Source organism: Schistocerca cancellata, chromosome 2 (assembly GCF_023864275.1).
Source record: "Schistocerca cancellata isolate TAMUIC-IGC-003103 chromosome 2, iqSchCanc2.1, whole genome shotgun sequence".
NCBI lineage: Eukaryota > Metazoa > Arthropoda > Insecta > Orthoptera > Acrididae > Schistocerca > Schistocerca cancellata.
In genome coordinates this window covers 124,801,123-124,820,048 of record NC_064627.1, presented here as the reverse complement: position 1 = coordinate 124,820,048, position 18,926 = coordinate 124,801,123, and the positions used below count along the sequence as shown (strand labels likewise).

The 18,926-nt window shown below is 42.7% G+C and overlaps 1 long non-coding RNA gene across 1 annotated transcript; it reads right to left on the bottom strand.

The window, feature by feature from the left end:
* Positions 1 to 2,227: 2,227 nt before the first annotated feature.
* Positions 2,228 to 11,522, bottom strand: LOC126161383 (uncharacterized). Its single transcript, XR_007534905.1, has 4 exons — positions 11,473 to 11,522; positions 10,583 to 10,674; positions 2,756 to 2,955; positions 2,228 to 2,479 (listed from the first exon to the last, which is right to left on the bottom strand). It is a non-coding gene; the product is annotated as an uncharacterized LOC126161383 (long non-coding RNA).
* Between the last annotated feature and the right edge of the window lie 7,404 nt (positions 11,523 to 18,926).

Here is an 18,926-nt window from a genome sequence, read left to right as displayed (position 1 = left end):
AAAACGTTACAAGGTTAAAGGACTGCAGCACAGACGCCAGTAAAAAACCAAGAGGTTAACGCGGCGGTACAGCGAGTGGCGTGATGCAGGAAGGCGAGCCAACTCAGCGACCCTTGCAGATGGACAGGTAGATCACCAGGGAGAGGTGGCGATGTGGCCGGCAAGGGTCGGCTGTGCCAGCAGCCGGCGCCACGCTCGGATCGCTCCCGGCGCCACGTCACAGCGAGTGACGACAAGGAGGCGTGGCAATTCAAGTCGCCGCAACTCGTGAACACTTAATGTCGGCACACTCTGCTTTTTTCATGATATTGTTTATGTATTGCTCCATATTGCTGAGGTGATGTGTAGGCTGGTGTTAAATGTTTTCAAATGTAAAACGATTGATTATATCATTCCGACAGCGGAAGTTCTAATTATACCTTGTTCAAAATTTTGTGCCAGTCAGTCCTACAAGATGAATAGCATACTGTAGTTCTTTATACATAAACTGTTTAATGTCTGCACCTACATTCTGCTCATCGTGGTTGCGGCGATTTCTCAAATTAACCGTCCTTTTTATATGGTAAACAGGCGCCGATTTCTTCGTTACTAGTTCATGTTTGTAAAGCGTTATGTACAGTGTGGCCCATGGATTGCTGACTCATTCAATTTTCTCGCAACACTCTTATTTCTAACACGAAAATTTTCAAGTTTTTCACACAAGTCGTATGGTCCACGGAAATGTATTTCACTTCATCACGTGTTCAACATGCACTCAATTGCAGAGGACAACTTCGAGTAGCCGAGTACACATATTCCTTAGAACTTTGCGGTACAAGTCTCTATTTATCTCGTTGCACTATTACACTATCCGGCCACACATTTCCATATTATTCTGTGGTCCAGAATTGAACAGTTGACAAGAAAATCACTCGAGTTTAAATCTGGACTAGAAGGAGGCAGAAAGAATCCCCATTATGGCACTGTGGGCAATGATGAGATATCACACGATTGTCGAATATTTATTGCAGAAAACACAGTACAGCATTAGCTGTACAAGGTGTTGTGCCATCTTGCATAAACCATTGTGCGCTCATTGGAAGATCGCTGGCACAAAGTCATTTTCCAACATTGTCTTGCATCGGTCGGTATTCATAGTTTCACTGAAAAACACTGGTCCCATTAGGCCACGGCTGGATGGGGCTACCCACACTGTCACTTTATACCCAACTGCGTCTTTTCATGCACATGAACTTTTTTCGCTTTTTCTCTACCCCAAAATGAAACATTTTGTTTGTTTTCTGTTCTAATGAGATGGAAACAAGCTTCGCCTGAGAGCAAAGTCTTGAACATTATTTCATCAATTCTTTGTGCCCATAACGAATACTCCAGTCTACTCTGTTTAATCTCCTCAGTCAGCTTCCGTAACACAGTCTTTTTTCAAGGGGGGAGCTTGAGACCACTCTGCAAAATTCTTTGCACAGAACGACGAGGCATTCCCATTTCCTTGCTGACCACCGAGACGATTTGTTTGGACTTTGTTATATGGCTATCCGTAGGATTGCGACGTTTTCCGAAGAATGAACAGTCGGTGCCCGAAGTTGTTTCCCTTACGATAAACCGTCTTCTTCTTGAAGTTTTCTCGTTAATCGGAGAATTGTGTTCCTTCGTGAAGCCCAACGCATGTAAAATATTGTCTTAAATTTCCTTTAGGCTGTTGCGATGCACCACAAAGGAGAACTGCCTTAACACGCTTCTAAATAGATAAATGTCCATGCTCGGCCACGACGAAAAGCTAACGGCGAGCCAAAGAACTGGTGATATTGCAGCAACACGACCCCTACCGACATTTATATGAAAAAAAAGAAACACGTGGGAGCGAAATGGTAATCATTATAACCAGTGGTAAAATTTTTATTCAGTTTTAAAATGTGTCAACATTTCGTGCTCCACCTTGTTCCAAGTCCATTTATTTTCTGTGACGTTGCACCTATAACTTTCGTTCTGTTAGAAAAGAGACATATACCAAAACTTTAAACGTACCCGTCTCAGTTTAAAGAAATATTGTTCAAAATTTGTAAGTATGCGAATTGTAAAACTCGTATAAAGAATATTTTAAGAGTGTAAGTTACATCGTATGTTGGAGTACCGTGAGTCATCAACAGGAGACTAGAAAATGTAGGGAAAATTAACAGTAGTTCCAGAATGTTAATTTTATTAGCGTTACATTTGAAGATCCACAGTAGTTACAACAGTGATAATGGATACTGCAACAAACTGAAACTGATGTGAGGTGATTTATTAAAGATAAATGTGTCACCGCATGTAAGTTGATTTATACGTGTGAAGTATCCATTCACAGATATTGATTGATGAAGTCCAGGTGAGCAGATACTCTGGTGAAGACGGACGGAGCGCCTTCGTATCCACACAGGTCTATTCCCCAGGAAACGACACCGATCAGTTCGTTGCTCTGCGCCAAGGGGCCGCCAGAGTCACCCTGAACACACAGAGACAGGTGATGAACAGTTAAGTTGAAAAATCTCAGCATTTCTAGAAAAATTAAAGCCAGGACCTTTTATAGGTAACACACCTAGTAACGGATAGCGTCACAACCAACAGTGTAATGAGTAAGAGGCAGACTAGTGAACATAGTTAGTACGCTCGCTAACGACAGTACATTGAATTTTTTTCCTCGTTTGATACATGCAAAATTAAGGGGAGTAATCCTAACGATATTCTGGACTAAACGTCCTGAAATATTTCTGGTACTTACACTGCAGGTGGAGATGCCGTCATAGAGAGGTCCCGTACAGATCATGGTGTCTGTAAGCGGATTTGATCCCATATTCAAGTCGTCTATGTTTTGTCTGCATGTTTCATAGTCAATGATGGTGACGTCAACAGTCTGCAGAATATCAGGTGTGAAGGCCGTCTCCGTTGTACCCCAGCCAGAAACGACTGCGGTTGATCCTCCTACCAAAGACAGACCAAAAATTCGTAGCAGACATAGCATACTCACGGTAGTAGGCTGGACAGTCAATCGAGGTTTTTAACCGAATACATGGGATTCTTTGCATGTAAATGATTTACAGATAATCGTGGTTTGCACGTAGCTGTATTGTCACTCTATGAAACAAACCGTTTAGTTCAGAAAAGGACCATCCTTAAGTAAATGACGTTGCACAGTTCGTGTTACTCACTTCTAGAGGTTAGTAGATCAAGTTACACACAGGAATCCACGACCTACAACGCCATCCAGCGACGGTACCGAGCGTCAAAGTTAAATGCACCAGCCCCTGTAATTGCACGTACAGGTGGGGCAAATAAAAGTGGCCCGGGCGAGTGGCAGCATTAACGGACGAGGAAACTGCTCATGTACCCGGCCGAATCTTGGATCACATTTGCACAGTCTTTATGCCTGACGTAGTTGTTAGCAGGAGTCATTCTGGTCGCGGCCCTAGATTGCACCCAGGTCACCTGATCTGTCAGTATGCGATTACTTTGCGTGGGGAGCTCTCAAGCCTAAAGTGTATCGCAACAACCCTCATAATCGTCAAGAACTGCAGCGGAACATTTCGGATGAGACTGCAGCAATTACAGCAGCCCAGCTTCGAACTACCTTCAGCAACTTGCTGACCGGGGCCCAAAAGTGCCAAGAGATAAATGGTCGACACATTCAGCATCTACTATAGTCAGTTTAGTACTGTAATTTCTTTCCCCTGATGTGTTTCTTTGTATCCCGGAACTGTGTTTTCCGTACCACTTTTACTTTCTCCAACCTATATGTAGAGGGTGATTCTCTGACATCTCTGACAGTGGTATATTGTACAGGTAGTGTTGTTGTTAAGATTGTAGGTAGGCAACTTTGAGAGGTGGTAGTACGGACTAAAACAAAAAAAACATGTGTAGTAAATATGGGCTCTAAAATTCATACCTTAAGAGCCATATGTTCGATAGAGCAGATGTGTTTCACAGCAAAAAAGGTGAACAAGTGCCTACAGCGCCTCAGGTATGCATTTGAGAGTCCATGTTCACCAGACTTTTTGTCTTGTCGTGGTCTATACTACGAAATCTGAAAGTTGCGTAACCTATAATCGTAGCAACAACAGCACCGGTACCTGCATTATTCGACTGTCAGTAGTGTCAGCATAATTTTCGCTAGTAACTATCGAATCGCTCGTTTGCGAACGAGAGACCCTTACTACACATTGATACATTTACCCATCTCGAATGTCCTTGAAAGTTCGTGGCATCGTCACGGAATCGTCCTGTATGCACATACATTTACAGGCGACAGCGCCTGTATCCTGATGCTCTGTATCGCCATTGTTCCGGGCACGGATTCCTACGTCAAACATGATCTAATCTCCTCTACAACCTCTAGAAGTGTGTAACATGAATTGTGATACACACTGTGTAGCGTGACCCCATAATCAGATGCATGACAAATCACAAGTGTTGCCATGAACCAAGATGTTAATTCAGTTATAACAGTGAAACACATGCAGCACATAGAAGATACTGTGGCTCATCAAATCCCTAGATTGAAGTGTCATGTGATCATGGGTCTTAAAAACATGAGCAAGGATCGTAGTACGAATATCTTAATACAGGGAAGATTCTCATTGCGACATACGTCTTACAAGTGAGGTAATCGTTACAGTTCTTATTTTCCATACCTTCAGGTATTGAATCAGCGCTGGGTAAGCTGATGACTTGGGCATAATCGTCCAGCGTCAACGAAGACTGCAGTATGAAGACAGCGATGTCGTTTGCAGCTACGGCGAGACCGCTAAAGGAGAAAAAATCGTTTTCTGTTATTAGCTGCCTCCTTACTATGTAACCGTAATGTCAATTTTAAAAAAGATTTCCTCGAACACTGCTCTACTGGTCTAACGACGGGACGGCGTCTGCTAGTCATCAATGATTTCGTTCCAGTTTACAGTAAATCCAGGACTTCGCCAGAACAGAAAGTTAGCGCTCCATACGGCAAAGCGCTTACAAAAAACAGCATTTTTGACACGTATGGGGAGCGGCATGAGGCACTTAAGACTGTGGCTGGAGCAGCAGGAAGAGTTCGGAACCGTAATCTGAGGGTCGCACAGTCGAGTCCATATGCACAGAGGCTTCTTACTTTCAGTTTTACGTTACTTATACTGAAAATAAACCGAAATATCGCTTCATTGTTCTATACTAATACTAAAACTGTAAAACCTTTCTATCTGTTTGTATAAGATGATCTACAAAGTTACTAAACGAATTTTCACAGGTGACTTGAGTGTAGCTTGGAGCAACATGTAGGCTTTGTTTCATCAAAATCGCATCACGGTTATTTTTTCTTTACTGTTATTTCATCACACACACACACACACACACACACACACACACACACACACACACATACACACCCTAGTGGGCAGAGGGTGGGCTGTCAGTGGATTCACTTCGCCATTCTACAGCCACATAAAAGTAAAATTTTTAAAAACGTAATATAAAAGCTGGACATAGTGATTAACAAAAATAAACGCTTTGTACGAAAAAAAGAGACAAATCCTCGATTGCATAAGTTAAAAATTAAAAGTTTGATTTGGTGATTAATTAAAATACAGACACAGACGAATGAAAAATGAATGTCACACAAGAATATATAAATCACATAAATAGTTGCATGAAGTAAAACGGAAAGGTCAATGTGCTGACTGAATCGGATAACAGGGAAAAATGATAATGTAACTTAAAGTTTTACCCAAGACGGTATTGTCTGTTTGTTTGAACATGCTACACTCCGAATCTACTAGACGAATTTTCATGAGGTTTCCACAGATAACTTGAGCGTAACGCGGGGCAACGTACGGGCCTTATTTAATCAAAATCGGATAACAAAATAAGCCGCAATTTAAGGTTTGCGAGTCTGCTAAGCTCACAAGGGAAACTCCCCACCGCTCCCTCCTCAGGTTTAGTGGTAAGATGGCCCAGTTTTGTAACGGACTCTTCGCTACTGCTGTGGAGACCGAGTTGCCACTGTTGTTACGATAGGCCGAGTTTGTGAGCTCGTGAAACGGCTTTTGACGCCGTACCCCGCTAAGACGATTTCTCCGTGCCACTATTACACAGCTATGCCACAGGGGCAGGTAACAGGATAGGAGAACCAAGGTTCTACAATACTCCAACAAATTAGTAACAAAGTCACACAAATGAGTTGAAAGGATTTACTTAGCATGACGACTTGTTGAATAATGAAGTCTGCAACACTGCATGTAATACGAGGGCTATCCACAAAGTACATTACGTTTTGGAATTAAAAATAAATAAAGTATTGGAATTTTTTTTATTATATACAGATGAAAGCCACACTTAAATACTACTTTTCTACATAGTTGCCATTTAAATTAAGGCACTTATCGTAGCGATGGACGAGCTTGGGAATTCCTTCATCGTAAAATTCGGCCGCCTGCGCCTTCAACCATGTGGTTACCTCTTCTTTTGGATTTCCTGGAAAGAGGCACTACAATAAACTATCAAAGGTATTGCCAAACTCTGCACAACCTCAGAAGAGCAATACAAAACAAGCGCAGGGGAAAGTTAGGCTCGAAGATCTTGCTGATTCACGACAACGCCCGGGCCCACACGGCAAGTGCCACTCGTGAAGTTCTCGAATCTTTTAAGTGGGAGTTGTTTCCTCATCCGCCGTACAGTCCCGACCTGGCACCGAGCGACTTCCACTTATTCCCAGCATTGATGAAGTGGTTGGCTATGCAGCGTTTTGATGACGACGCACAGCTTCAAGAAGAGGTAACCACGTGGTTGAAGGCGCAGGCGGCCGAATTTTACGACGAAGGACTTTCCAAGCTCGTCCATCGCTACGATGAGTGCCTTAATTTAAATGGCAACTATGTAGAAAAGTAGTATTTAAGTGTGGCTTTCATCTGTATATAATAAAAAAAAATCCAATACTTTATTTATTTTTAATTCCAAAACGTAATGTACTTTGTGGATAGCCCTCGTATAACACAAAAAAGGCGCTCAATGGCTAAGTGCAAATAATCGTAGGTAAACTTCAAAGTACATAGTGTTCCCACCAAACGACAAGCGCCGGCACGAAAATCGAGAACGTTACAGTAGAGAGGACTGTGATACGACGTCAGCCAATATCACGCTGACTAGGACGTCACCACGACAACAGCGACACGAAGAGAGTAAAAACGATTTGCCGCCTAGCCTCGGCCGCACTAGAAGAAGAACAGTGACTTATAAACGTGTGTGATCTGTTATTGTTTACATGGAAATTTTATACATCGAAGGACACTGATTATTTGCATGTCGCCAAATGCTTGCGACGTAACATTGTACATACACTAAGTTAAGTATTGTCAATTCAATTGCTGTATTAAATTCCATTATTATGATTTACTTGTGTGTTATCTAGCTGTCCGAGAAAACAGCTTCCTAGGCTCCCTACATTACACGAGTACGCCGGATTCCACACATAGCAAATGCAATTCAAAATGACTGTTCACGTCTAAGAAATCACTAAATAACATTCCCTGTCTAAGTCTGCCCTGGACAATTATCTATAACCAAGTGGGCGAGAGCTGCTTTTCTCTCATCTGTGAAGGCTTCTGTCCGACGTCGGTCATTGGCGGACTGTACTCATTAACATTCAGTTAAATTTGGAATGAAATACTTTGTTCAAAAAACATCTTTTATGCTCGTTAAAAGCCACGGCTAATTTTTCTCAGGGCGCTATCGCAAGAAATACACTACTGGCCATTAAAATTGCTACACCACGAAGATAACGTGCTACAGACGCGAAATTTAACCGACAGGAAGAAGATGCTGTGATATGTAAATGATTAGCCTTTCAGAGCTTTCACACTAGGTTGGCACCGGAGGCGACACCTACAACGTGCTGACATGAGGAAAGTTTCCAACCGATTTCTCATACACAGACAGCAGTTGACCGGCGTTGACTGGTGAAACGTTGTTGTGATGCCTCGTGTAAGCAGGAGAAATGCGTACCATCACGTTTCCGACTTTGATAAAGGTCGGATTGTAGCTTATCGCGATTGCGGTTTATCGTATCGCGACATTGCTGCTCGCGTTGGTCGAGATCCAATGACTATTAGCAGAATATGGAATCGGTGGGTTCAGGAGGATAATACGGAAGGCCGTGCTGAATCACAACGGCCTCGTATCACTAGCAGTTGAGATGACAGGCATCTCAACCGCATAGCTGTAACGGATCGTGCAGCCACGTCCTGATCACCGAGTCAACAGATGGGGATGTTTGCAAGACAACAACCATCTGCACGAACAGTTCGACGACGTTTGCAGCAGCATGGACTATCAGCTTGGAGACCATGGCTGCGGTTACCCTTGACGCTGCATCACAGACATGAGCTCCCAGGACGTCATTTTTTCGGATGAATCCAGGTTCTGTTTACAGCGTCATGGTGGTCCTGCGACATCGCGGTGAACGCACACTGGAAGCGTGTATTCGTCGTCGCCACACTGGCGTATCACCCGGCGTGATGGTATGGAGTGCCACTGGTTACACGTCTCGGTCACCTCTTGTTCGCATTGACGGCACTTTGAACAGTGGACGTTACATTTCAGATGTGTTACGGTCCGTGGCACTACCCTTCATTCGATCCCTGCAAAACCTTACATTTCAGCAGGATAATGCACGACCGCATGTTGCAGGTCCTGTACGGGCCTTTCTGGATACATGCAATGTTGGACTGCTGCCCTGGCCAGCACATTCTCCAGATATCTCATCAACTAAAAACGTCTGTTCAATGGTGGCCGAGCAACTGGCTCGTCACAATACGCCAGTCACTACTCTTGATGAACTGTGGAATCGTGTTTAACCTGCATGGGCAGCTGTACCTGTACACGCCATCCAAGCTCTGTTTGAGTCAATGCCCAGGCGTATCAAGGCCGTTATTACGGCCAGAGGTGGTTGTTCTCGGTACTGATTTCTCAGGATCTACGCACCCAAATTGTGTGAAAATATAATCACATGTCAATTCTAGTATAATGTATTTGTCCAATGAATACCCGTTTATCATCTGCTTTTCTTCTTGGTGTAGCAATTTTAATGGCCAGTAGTGTAGTTCGGATTTTTACCTTAGAGATGGCGCAGTACATCAAAAAACCAATAGATGGCGTCATTAGTTTCGTATTATACCAAAGAGCCAAAAGGTGTCTCTGTTCTTTTTTTTTTTTTTTTTTTACTCTTTCGTTTTTTACCTCAAGGACAGTAGTATGTTGGAATGTTAGATCAACTACGTAACTAAACGCCGTAACTTGTCTTTACGAATACAAACTAACATTGAATTTACTTGACGAGAACATATGCTCTTACTGGTTTTTCTTTGTCTATTTTAAACTTAAAAAATCTGTTTTCCGTGTTTTGAATGGTTTCGCCCGGAAAAAATTGAATTTATTGACTAAGTAATCCATAAGGACTCTGTTTTTTAACAAGTGCAGTATGTAAAGATGCTTCTTTAATTTTCGATGCGAAGCACGGGGGTGTAGCTAATATTTTCATGAAAGACATGTAAAAAAAGCCGATGGAAAATTTGGGATAGCGAACAAATTTCCTATAAAGTATTTTACTTTCAAAACCATAAGGATTCTACAAACAAACAAAAAAGGGTGGGGAGGCGTACACGAGAACCTCGCATATAAAACTAGATCCTTTCATTGTTTTACAGTTGATGATTCACACGTGCTGGGGTTGTTATATTCATTGTAAGAACTGGGGAAGTAGTAATTTTCTCGGCATCTTGCACACGTTATAAACGCCATAATTTTGCAATTACATGATTGTTTTAAATTTTCTTTAGAAAATCAAACTTCATGTGCATTAACAAAAGGTTCTCTCTCATCATACAGTTTGGAAGTAACCCTTGTACAAAGCCGTACGAAGGTAAAAATGAAACTAACGCAATACGAAGTCCTATACGCCCTAACTACAGTCCCTTCTCGGAAAGTTGGAGAATCATCGTGAAGCCTCTAGGTAAAACCCTATCTAAAATTTTCCTCTGTTTTTCTTTTTCACGCCTCTTACGAAAATGTTAACAAATGATATATACTGAGCGTTATTACTGTTTATTTGCAGTCTTAGTACCCTCGCACGACCCTGCCGAACTTTGTGTACTTTCTAAAGGCTTGGTTGGCTAGAGCTCTCACTTTCGTCAGTTTTATTTCTGGCCATGCCCTGCATATACCATGAATAAGGACGGAATCGGTAGTGACGAGTAGGCGATATCCTCTTATAAGCATCACAAACGAAAATGTATGTTGAACTGAATGTGTGGTGTTCACACTATTCATTATTGTCAAGTTGTTCTGCAAGTTGTGGAATTAATTATATACGTTCTCGATCGCAAACGTCTTCACAGACGTATAACGTCACTGTTCTATCCAGGAAAATATGTTTCATTGCAACAAATCTATAGTCGCTTCAATTGACAGTTCAGGCAACTGTGTTTTACGGAGAAATATATTAATAGGCAGTGACTGATTATTCATGGACTATATCAACATCGAAATATCACAGAGACTTCAGAGGTTTGCCGGATTACGTACTCACCCAGGATAGTCGGGATGTACGATCTGCTCTGAGACTCGAATCTCCTGTTCACTTCCCTCGTTGCTGCTTAAGTCGTAGTCTCCAGCCACAGCCTGTCAGCGAAAGAAAATGGTCTTTCACTGAGTGTAGACAGTGCTCTGAGCACTATGGGACTTAACATCTATGGTTATCAGTCCCCTAGCACTTAGAACTACTTAAACCTAAGTAACCTAAGGACAGCACACAACACCCAGTCATCACGAGGCAGAGAAAATCCCTGACCCCGCCGGGAATCGAACCCGGGAACCCAGGCGTGGGAAGCGAGAACGCTACCGCACGACCACGAGCTGCGGACAGTGTAGATGGGTTAGGTATTATGGATAATTTGTCACGTCTGGTAAGTGAACTCATTCACTACATGCATTACTTACTTTCCTTCCGTCTGTTGCTTTCTCATATTTGTATTTTTATTTTACTTTATTTTTTGCATTAAATATTTCTATTAAGTACTGCATCGTCACTATAACAACCAACCGTCAGCAGACGAATCGGACATGTAAGGCAGCTATGTTCGTTGCGTAGAAAGTGGAACACAGCTTGCCTTTCGTCTGGATAGGAGCATACAGCTGTGGCGAGACAGAACTCTATTTTCCTACTGAATGTCTTAAAGAAATTGTTTGTTGTAAGCATTCAGTCTCGAAGTTATTAGGTCACATGGGATTACCCACAATTACGGCTGTCTGGCAAAATCCTAAGCTGCATCACTTTTATTCTACAGCATTAAGTATCGTTCAATAATATCAGGACTAGACGTCTGTTAGATTCGGCTAAGGCCTCAAAATGAAAAAAAAAAATCCGAGTAGAAATCTTAATGCAGACATAGTGTAATATTCTGTTGTAAGCATACTCACGACGTAGTGTCCAATGTCGACAGCGCAGTGTCCAGCGGTGAGGATGGCATGCATAAACCCTCTGCTTGAGTTCAGAAAACATTTTGTTCTTTTATTTTGTGGACGTAAGTCATGAAATAGGGTTGCAGTTATATCAAGTCATTAGTTTGTGTCCGAATGTGCGACATACTGAGGTATGGAACGTGTCCATTCCTCATCTGCAGTGTGTATCTGTTGCTTTTGCGTTATTGTGAAGGGCACTTCAAACAGCTCGCCGTATCAACACTTGCCCTTCAAAAGCACTTTCCCCGTTGGACTATACCCCGAATAGACCATGAAATTATGAAACACTCGACAGAAATGCGACACTTCCATTAAATTTAACATCCAGTCGCCAGTAACTGTGACTGTACAGCTGGATGTTATGATGACATATTTTCGTACATCGTAAATTCTATTTTCGTCACTTAGTTTTTGTGTGACTGAGCTTTATACAGAAGTATACGTGATTTTATGTGAGCTAAGTATTACTAATGGTGCAAATTTTTATTGGAGAAAGAACATCCCGACGACACTAATTTTTTCTTTCATTGAAAGTCTCTGTATCGAATAAATCAATGAGTTTAGCTACTTGTTATGAAGTGATAATATGCTGGATAGTTGGTAAATGGAATTCAAGGCAATCAAATGGTGGTTGCAGCAGCATAGTAATCATGTAAGATAGCTACAGCGGCGAATTACTGGATACTTTAATCTCCCCTTGGTGCAGAAGTATATGAGGTCATTGGGAGCAGAAGAGAAGAAGCTTCCGGAGGAGAGAGGAAAACAATGATCCACCGGCAGTCTTGCTCTTTCAGACCACGAACAGAAATGAAGCCTTTCGGTAAATCTCCTTCAGATAGGGCACGTCCTTTATTCAAGGAGTGCTTAATTAGTTTACGCCCATCTATTCACCAACATGAGAGCCCCTTTAGACGGAAAATTTTTCTTGCAGGGTTTCTTTATTTAGTGAAACTGCTTTTTTACTGTGGGTGTCTTATGTCACTTGAACGGTATGTGTAAATTTACGCAATAGTATTTTCATTAATACACTTTTCGTTTATTCTTCTGACTGACTTGCACATTTTTAGTTTAATTGCATGTTTCTGGCACTCTGGATTATCTTCAGCCCTAAAAGAAAAGTAGCAATACAGCTTTTGATTCTCTCGGAATAAAGACATGGGCTATACTGGTCCAAAAAACAGTCTCTGTTGCAAGAGTTTTATTAATAATGACGCATTTCACACAGTTAGCGCATCTTCAAATTATCTAGAACAGAGCAGACCGCATTAGCCATATTTAAATGACATTTGTGTGATGATATTTAAAGAGAAGAGTGAAATCGTCAAATATGGGCATAGGAAAGCCAAACAATGGTAATATGCACTGCGAAGGTAGGTTAGAAACCAACAACAACAACAGAGTATAAACGGTAGATTTTATTCAAGGTGTCTTTCTTAATATGTCTGGTCGTAATGTAACCCTATCATGTTTGTCTCAATATTACGTCTCACAGCCCAAGTCAGAAGACATATGTGGAAGACAATTCTTTATAAGGTACTGATCGATGGTTTATAGTACCTATACATTGAAATTTGTTGACATCATAGTGATCAATCGACTACATCTAGTGATGGTCTGAAATCGGCATCTCCCATTTGTTTCAATATGTTAGTGAACACAATTGCGGAGTCATTTACGCTGTCCGCAGAAAATTCTACCTGCACCTCGCTTGACGTGTATCACGCTTATTTAATCGAGTAGTCTGTCTCAAGGAAGGACCCTCAGAAGGTGGATGCTTACCTCTGGTGGCGTCGTGTCCCCCGTAGATGCGCCCCCTGGAGAGAGCGAAACGCCGAGCTGGTCCAGTGTGCGGCACACGACGCAATGGTAGAGTCGAACCTGCAGAGAAAAGCATCCAGCAGATAGGGAAACAACGAACCAAAAATTTTTCTTTACTAGTTACACTACTGGCCATTAAAATTGCTACACCACGAAGATGACGTGCTGCAGACGCGAAAATTAACCGACAGAAAGAAGATGCTGTGATATGTAAGTGATTAGCTTTTCAGAGCATTCACACTAGGTTGGCACCGGTGGCGACACCTACAACGTGCTGACATGAGCAAAGTTTCCAACCGATTTCTCATACACAAACAGCAGTTGACCGGCGTTGACTGGTGAAACGTTGTTGTGATGCCTCGTGTAAGCAGGAGATATGCGTACCATCACGTATCCGACTTTGATAAAGGTCCGATTGTAGCTTATCGCGACTGCGGTTTATCGTATCGCGACATTGCTGCTCGCGTTGGTCGAGATCCAATGACTATTAGCAGAATATGGAATCGGTGGGTTCAGGAGGATAATACGGAACGCCGTGCTGAATCACAACGGCCTCGTATCACTAGCAGTTGAGATGACAGGCACCTTATCCGCATAGCTGTAACGGATCGTGCAGCCACGTCTCGATCAATAAGTCAACAAATGGGGACGTTTGGTAGACAACAACCATCTGCACTAACAGTTCGACGACGTTTGCAGCAGCATGGACTATCAGCTCGGAGACCATGGCTGCAGCTACCCTTGACGCTGCATCACAGACAGGAGCGCCTGCGATGGTGTACTCAACGACGAACCTGGGTGCGCTAATGGCAAAACGTCATTTTTTCGGATGAATCCAGGTTTTGTTTACAGCATCATGATGGTCGCATCCGTGTTTGGCGACATCGCGGTGAACGCAATTTGGAAGCGCGTATTCGTCATCGCCATACTGGTGTATCACCTGACGTGATGGTACGGGGTGCCATCGGTTACACGTCTCGGTCACCTGTTGTCCGCATTGACGGCACTCTGGACAGCGGACGTTACGACGCATGGCTCTACCCTTCATTCGATCCATGCGAAACCCTACATTTCATCAGGATAATGCACGACCGCATGTCGCAGATCTGTATGGTCCTTTCTGGATACACTCCCTGACCAGCACATTCTCCAGATATCTCACCAATTGAAAAAGTCTGGTCAATGGCTGCCGAGCAACTTGCTCGTCACAATACGCCAGTCACTACTCTTGATGAAATGTGGTATCGTGTTGAAGCTGCATGGGCAGCTGTACCTGTACACGCCATCCAAGCCCTGTTTGTCTCAATGCCCAGGCGTATCAAGGCCGTTATTACGGCCAGAGGTGGTTGTTCTGGGTACTGATTTCTCAGGATCTATGAACCCAAATTGTGTGAAAATGTAATCACATGTCAGTTCTAGTATAATATATTTTTCCAATGAATACCCGTTTATCATCTGCATTTCTTCTTGGTGTAGCAATTTTAATGGCCAGTAGTGTACCATAACGAAAACTGATCTAACATGAAATCAGAGCAAGGATGTTGACAGACAGAATTTTTACATCCTGGTTGATGTGCGTTTCAGAAATCGACACATCAGCTTGGTCCACCGCTTCTTCCTCGCCACTCAACCAAACCTCCCTGACGCTCTCTCTCATGGCGGATGAGATCAGCATCGCGGGGACACGGATCAGAGTGGAGAGTACGACTGCGATGGGACACAACAGTGTTGGGTCAACTTTTAAATTACTGTCAGGGAGTTATTCCCAGATCCCAATGCGAAAGCACTGCTCGCAAGGTGAATCTGTCAATACCTCGGACATGATTTACATTCCGTTTCACTTGTCGCAAAAGCTCAGGGCAGCTAGAGCTCCACTAAAGACTGTCCTGTAAATTTCAGTAGTGTGTACTGTAAGTACTCACCCAGCACACAGGCGACGAGCGCCAAGACGAGGAGCGTCTGCCTCAGCATCTTGAGGAGTTATTTTGTGGCCTGGACGGTCAGCGCCGGTTTAAATACGAGTTTAAATGATTACTTGTGCGCAGGTGACCTTTACACTGGCCGCCATGTTGAGTAGCTGAAATGATTGGCATCTCAGCTTATCTCTGGTACTCCATTCAATGTAACAATAAGTGATTGAAATCTGGTTTTACCCGACGAACGGTTTTCCATCTTCGTGCGATAGCTATTCGTCTTCCATCTCGTTGATGATAAGTGGGCTGAGATTTAGCAGATGACAAGGGTACATTAAGAGGCCACAAGAACGTCCTTCGGACCCCTCTCGATAATATCATTTTTCAGAAAGCAAAGAGCACTAACTGTGCATTTTGTATTGAGACGTGTAGCCCTACAAGTAGTATCCCTGTGGAAAGCCGTAACGTATAACGTAACAGCCCTCTGATGTGCCGAGCTGTTGTTTGCTTTAAACGAAAGCTAGTTTTGTGAAGCCGAGCTTTAACATTGTGATGACATATCATGCAATATAACACACACATTTTGAAAGAAGTCTTCTCTCCACTCGTTTGCAACACTCTCCAATGGAAATCGAAGTAGTGTGTAAATTAGGTTTCTGCAGTTCTGGTTCACTTTATTTAAGGCATAATAACTTAATAATCTATGTAATACTGATACTTTGATGACAGTTTTTTAAAATATCTACAAACTGGATTGTTTTCCATCATCGGCACACTTAGATTCTTTATTCTGAAAAATTATATTCACATATCAGTGTTGTGTTAATTCATATCTGTCGTTAGAGAATCAGATTTTGTGGACATGTTGCGGTACTGAAGCTATGCTGTGTGAACTTACTCAGTGCTATATTGCATATTTCTAAAAATTTCGTTGAGCAAATCGCTGCTGTTCACCATGCGGTAATCGCAGTTCGCTCAGCTCAACGACTCTCATGTTCATCTAGGCACGTTCCGGTCCCAAATGTGAATGAGGGAAAAAGGGGCACAGTCTTCTCCAACGATCTGGCCCGAGGCAGTTGTTAGAGGACATATCACAGCCATGTGCTGGGTGTTGGTGTATCGCCGGCCGAAGTGGCCGAGCGGTTAAACGCGCTACCGTCTGGAACCGCACGACCGCTACGGTCGCAGGATCGAATCCTGCCTCGGGCATGGATGTGTGTGATGTCCTTAGGTTAGTTAGGTTTAAGTAGTTCTAAGTTCTAGGGGACTTATGACCACAGCAGTTCAGTCCCATAGTGCTCAGAGCCATTTGAACCATTTTTTTGTTGGTGTATCGATGAGAGATTTTAGCACAACAAATAATTATCAGTTTTAAAATGTAGTCTTTTCCTTGAAACACATTGGACACTGTCGATAATACTTCCGAGTTGATTTCAAATGTTATTATTAGCCCAGTTTTACTTATGCATTGAATTTTAACGAATTTCTTCTTCCTTTGCTGGTCGTTGTGGCCAGCGGTTCTAGGCGCTTCAGTCCGGAACGGCGCTACTACTACGGTCGCAGGTTCGAATCCTGCCTCGAGCATGGATGTGTGTGATGTCCTTAGGTTAGTTAGGTTTATGTAGTTCTACGTATCGGGGACTGATGACCTCAGATATTAAGTCCCATAGTCCTCAGAACCATTTGAATTCTTAATCCTTTATTGTCCCATCTTCCTTACGCGACTCAGATATAGACTGTTTGTCAGTGGTAATGAACGGATTTAGTAACAGGTAGATGTGGATTCAGAGAAATGATATGGACTAGTAATACTGGTCTCGCTAAAGTTAATAGGCCTCATTCTTTTAGATTTTTAAGACGAAATGACCCAGTTTTGTTAAGTCTTTATGAAATACCTGGTGGAAGAGAAACATATTTTTAAATATGTTCCTTTTGTTCACACTCTTGCGATAACTGGGAGTAGGGACGGAAGGATGAGAAGCTGAAGCTTGTTGATTTAAGGATGAGGTGTGTAGTTGGTGTCTGTTGCGTGTTCTTGGTTAAGGTTAAGGTGTATAGTTGGTGTTTGCTGCGTGGGCATAGTTTTGTGTGGAGAGCATTTAGAAAAACACGAGAGAAGAATGCAAGGCGTCCTGCAAGCCAGTCTGTTGGAAAGGTAAGGTTTAGAGACGGAATGAAAGGACGACAAAGATTTGATTAGAAACGAAAAAACAATTTGAGGCTGTGGAAATGTGTGAAAGAAAGAAAACGCATGTAATGTACCCCTTATTTGCAGATGGAGCGCATTTTATTTTATTTCCAGTTTTGCAGTTGCATATACATGAAATACTGCTCTAACTACGGAGTAAGGTCCTAGTGGTTTGATCCTATGTAGGCTAGCAGATGCGGTTGGCCATCCGGCGCTTTCAGAGCCAGTGGAATGAGGTGGTAACGTATAAATCGCTTGTAACGTGAGCAAAGAGATGCGTAGGGAAAGTAATTTATTCTGGTGCGAATTAAGGAACTGGCATTATAAACATTTGCTAGCAAATGTTGACTTTTGGCCTTCAGACTTTAAGAGGAGTGTACGGGTCATAAATACTATCCATCAGTAATTTCACGATGTCAACAAACGTTTATATTGATAAATAACTGAACAGCTTTGGCATAATCGAAGATGTACGATCTTATATGAACTATATCGATTGTATGCTCAAGTTGCAGACTGTGTGCTACAGTCGGCAGTCGTCGATAAGGCCATCCGATTTAGTTACGCAGTAGACCATGCTCTCGTACCGTTAATAGTTAGCTTATAATCAGTGTGAATAAGTTCATTTTATGGTGTTCCTTAAATAAACGCACCGTAATGACATCCAGTGTAAAAAATTATTTTCACAAAAAAATTTCTTCCTGCTTCATTACATAAACCATAGACAGTAGTGTTGCAGTTTCAGAATGCGACGGCACTGCTACGGCTCTACAAGGGGACATCAAACTATGACAGCATCTCCACATAACAGGTAGAAAGAATTACTACGCAGCTCACTAAGTCAGTTCAAGGACGGACTCTCTTAACTATCGCACCATTTACTAACTCACCGGCTAGACTGAGACATTTCTGGAGGTTTAGTAAGAGTGGGGGGTACGCTTTCACGATCAGGGAGTTCTAAGATTCGTCTCAGTTGCTCTCTGATGCCCTACCTAGCACGTCCCCATGCTGGGAAGTTTTACCATCTGTCGTCCCTGTGATGGCTTGCTGGTTGTAGACCGAGTCACGTGCGTACGCTTTGTACGTCTTTTCAGCTACACATCAACGTGTAAATTAATGAAGCCATTCACCGTAAATAAATGGAAATGAAGTTTTACACTGTGTTTGCCTTTCAGAACAGCAATACTTCGCCGTTTTAGGATTTTCAGTACGTTGTAACACTTGAAACAGTTTCGGAGATAATAAAAATTACTTGAAAACATAAAATATATAATTCCACACTACAAACAACAAAAAATAGCTCTGAGCACTATGGGACTTAACTGCTGAGGTCATCAGTCCCCTAGAAGTTAGAACTACGTAAACCTAACTAAGGACATCACACACGTCCATGCGAGAGGCAGGATTCGAACCTGCGACCGTAGCGGTCGCGCGGTTCCAGACTGTAGCGCCTAGAACCGCACGGCCACTCCAACCGGCTACAAACAACGTTC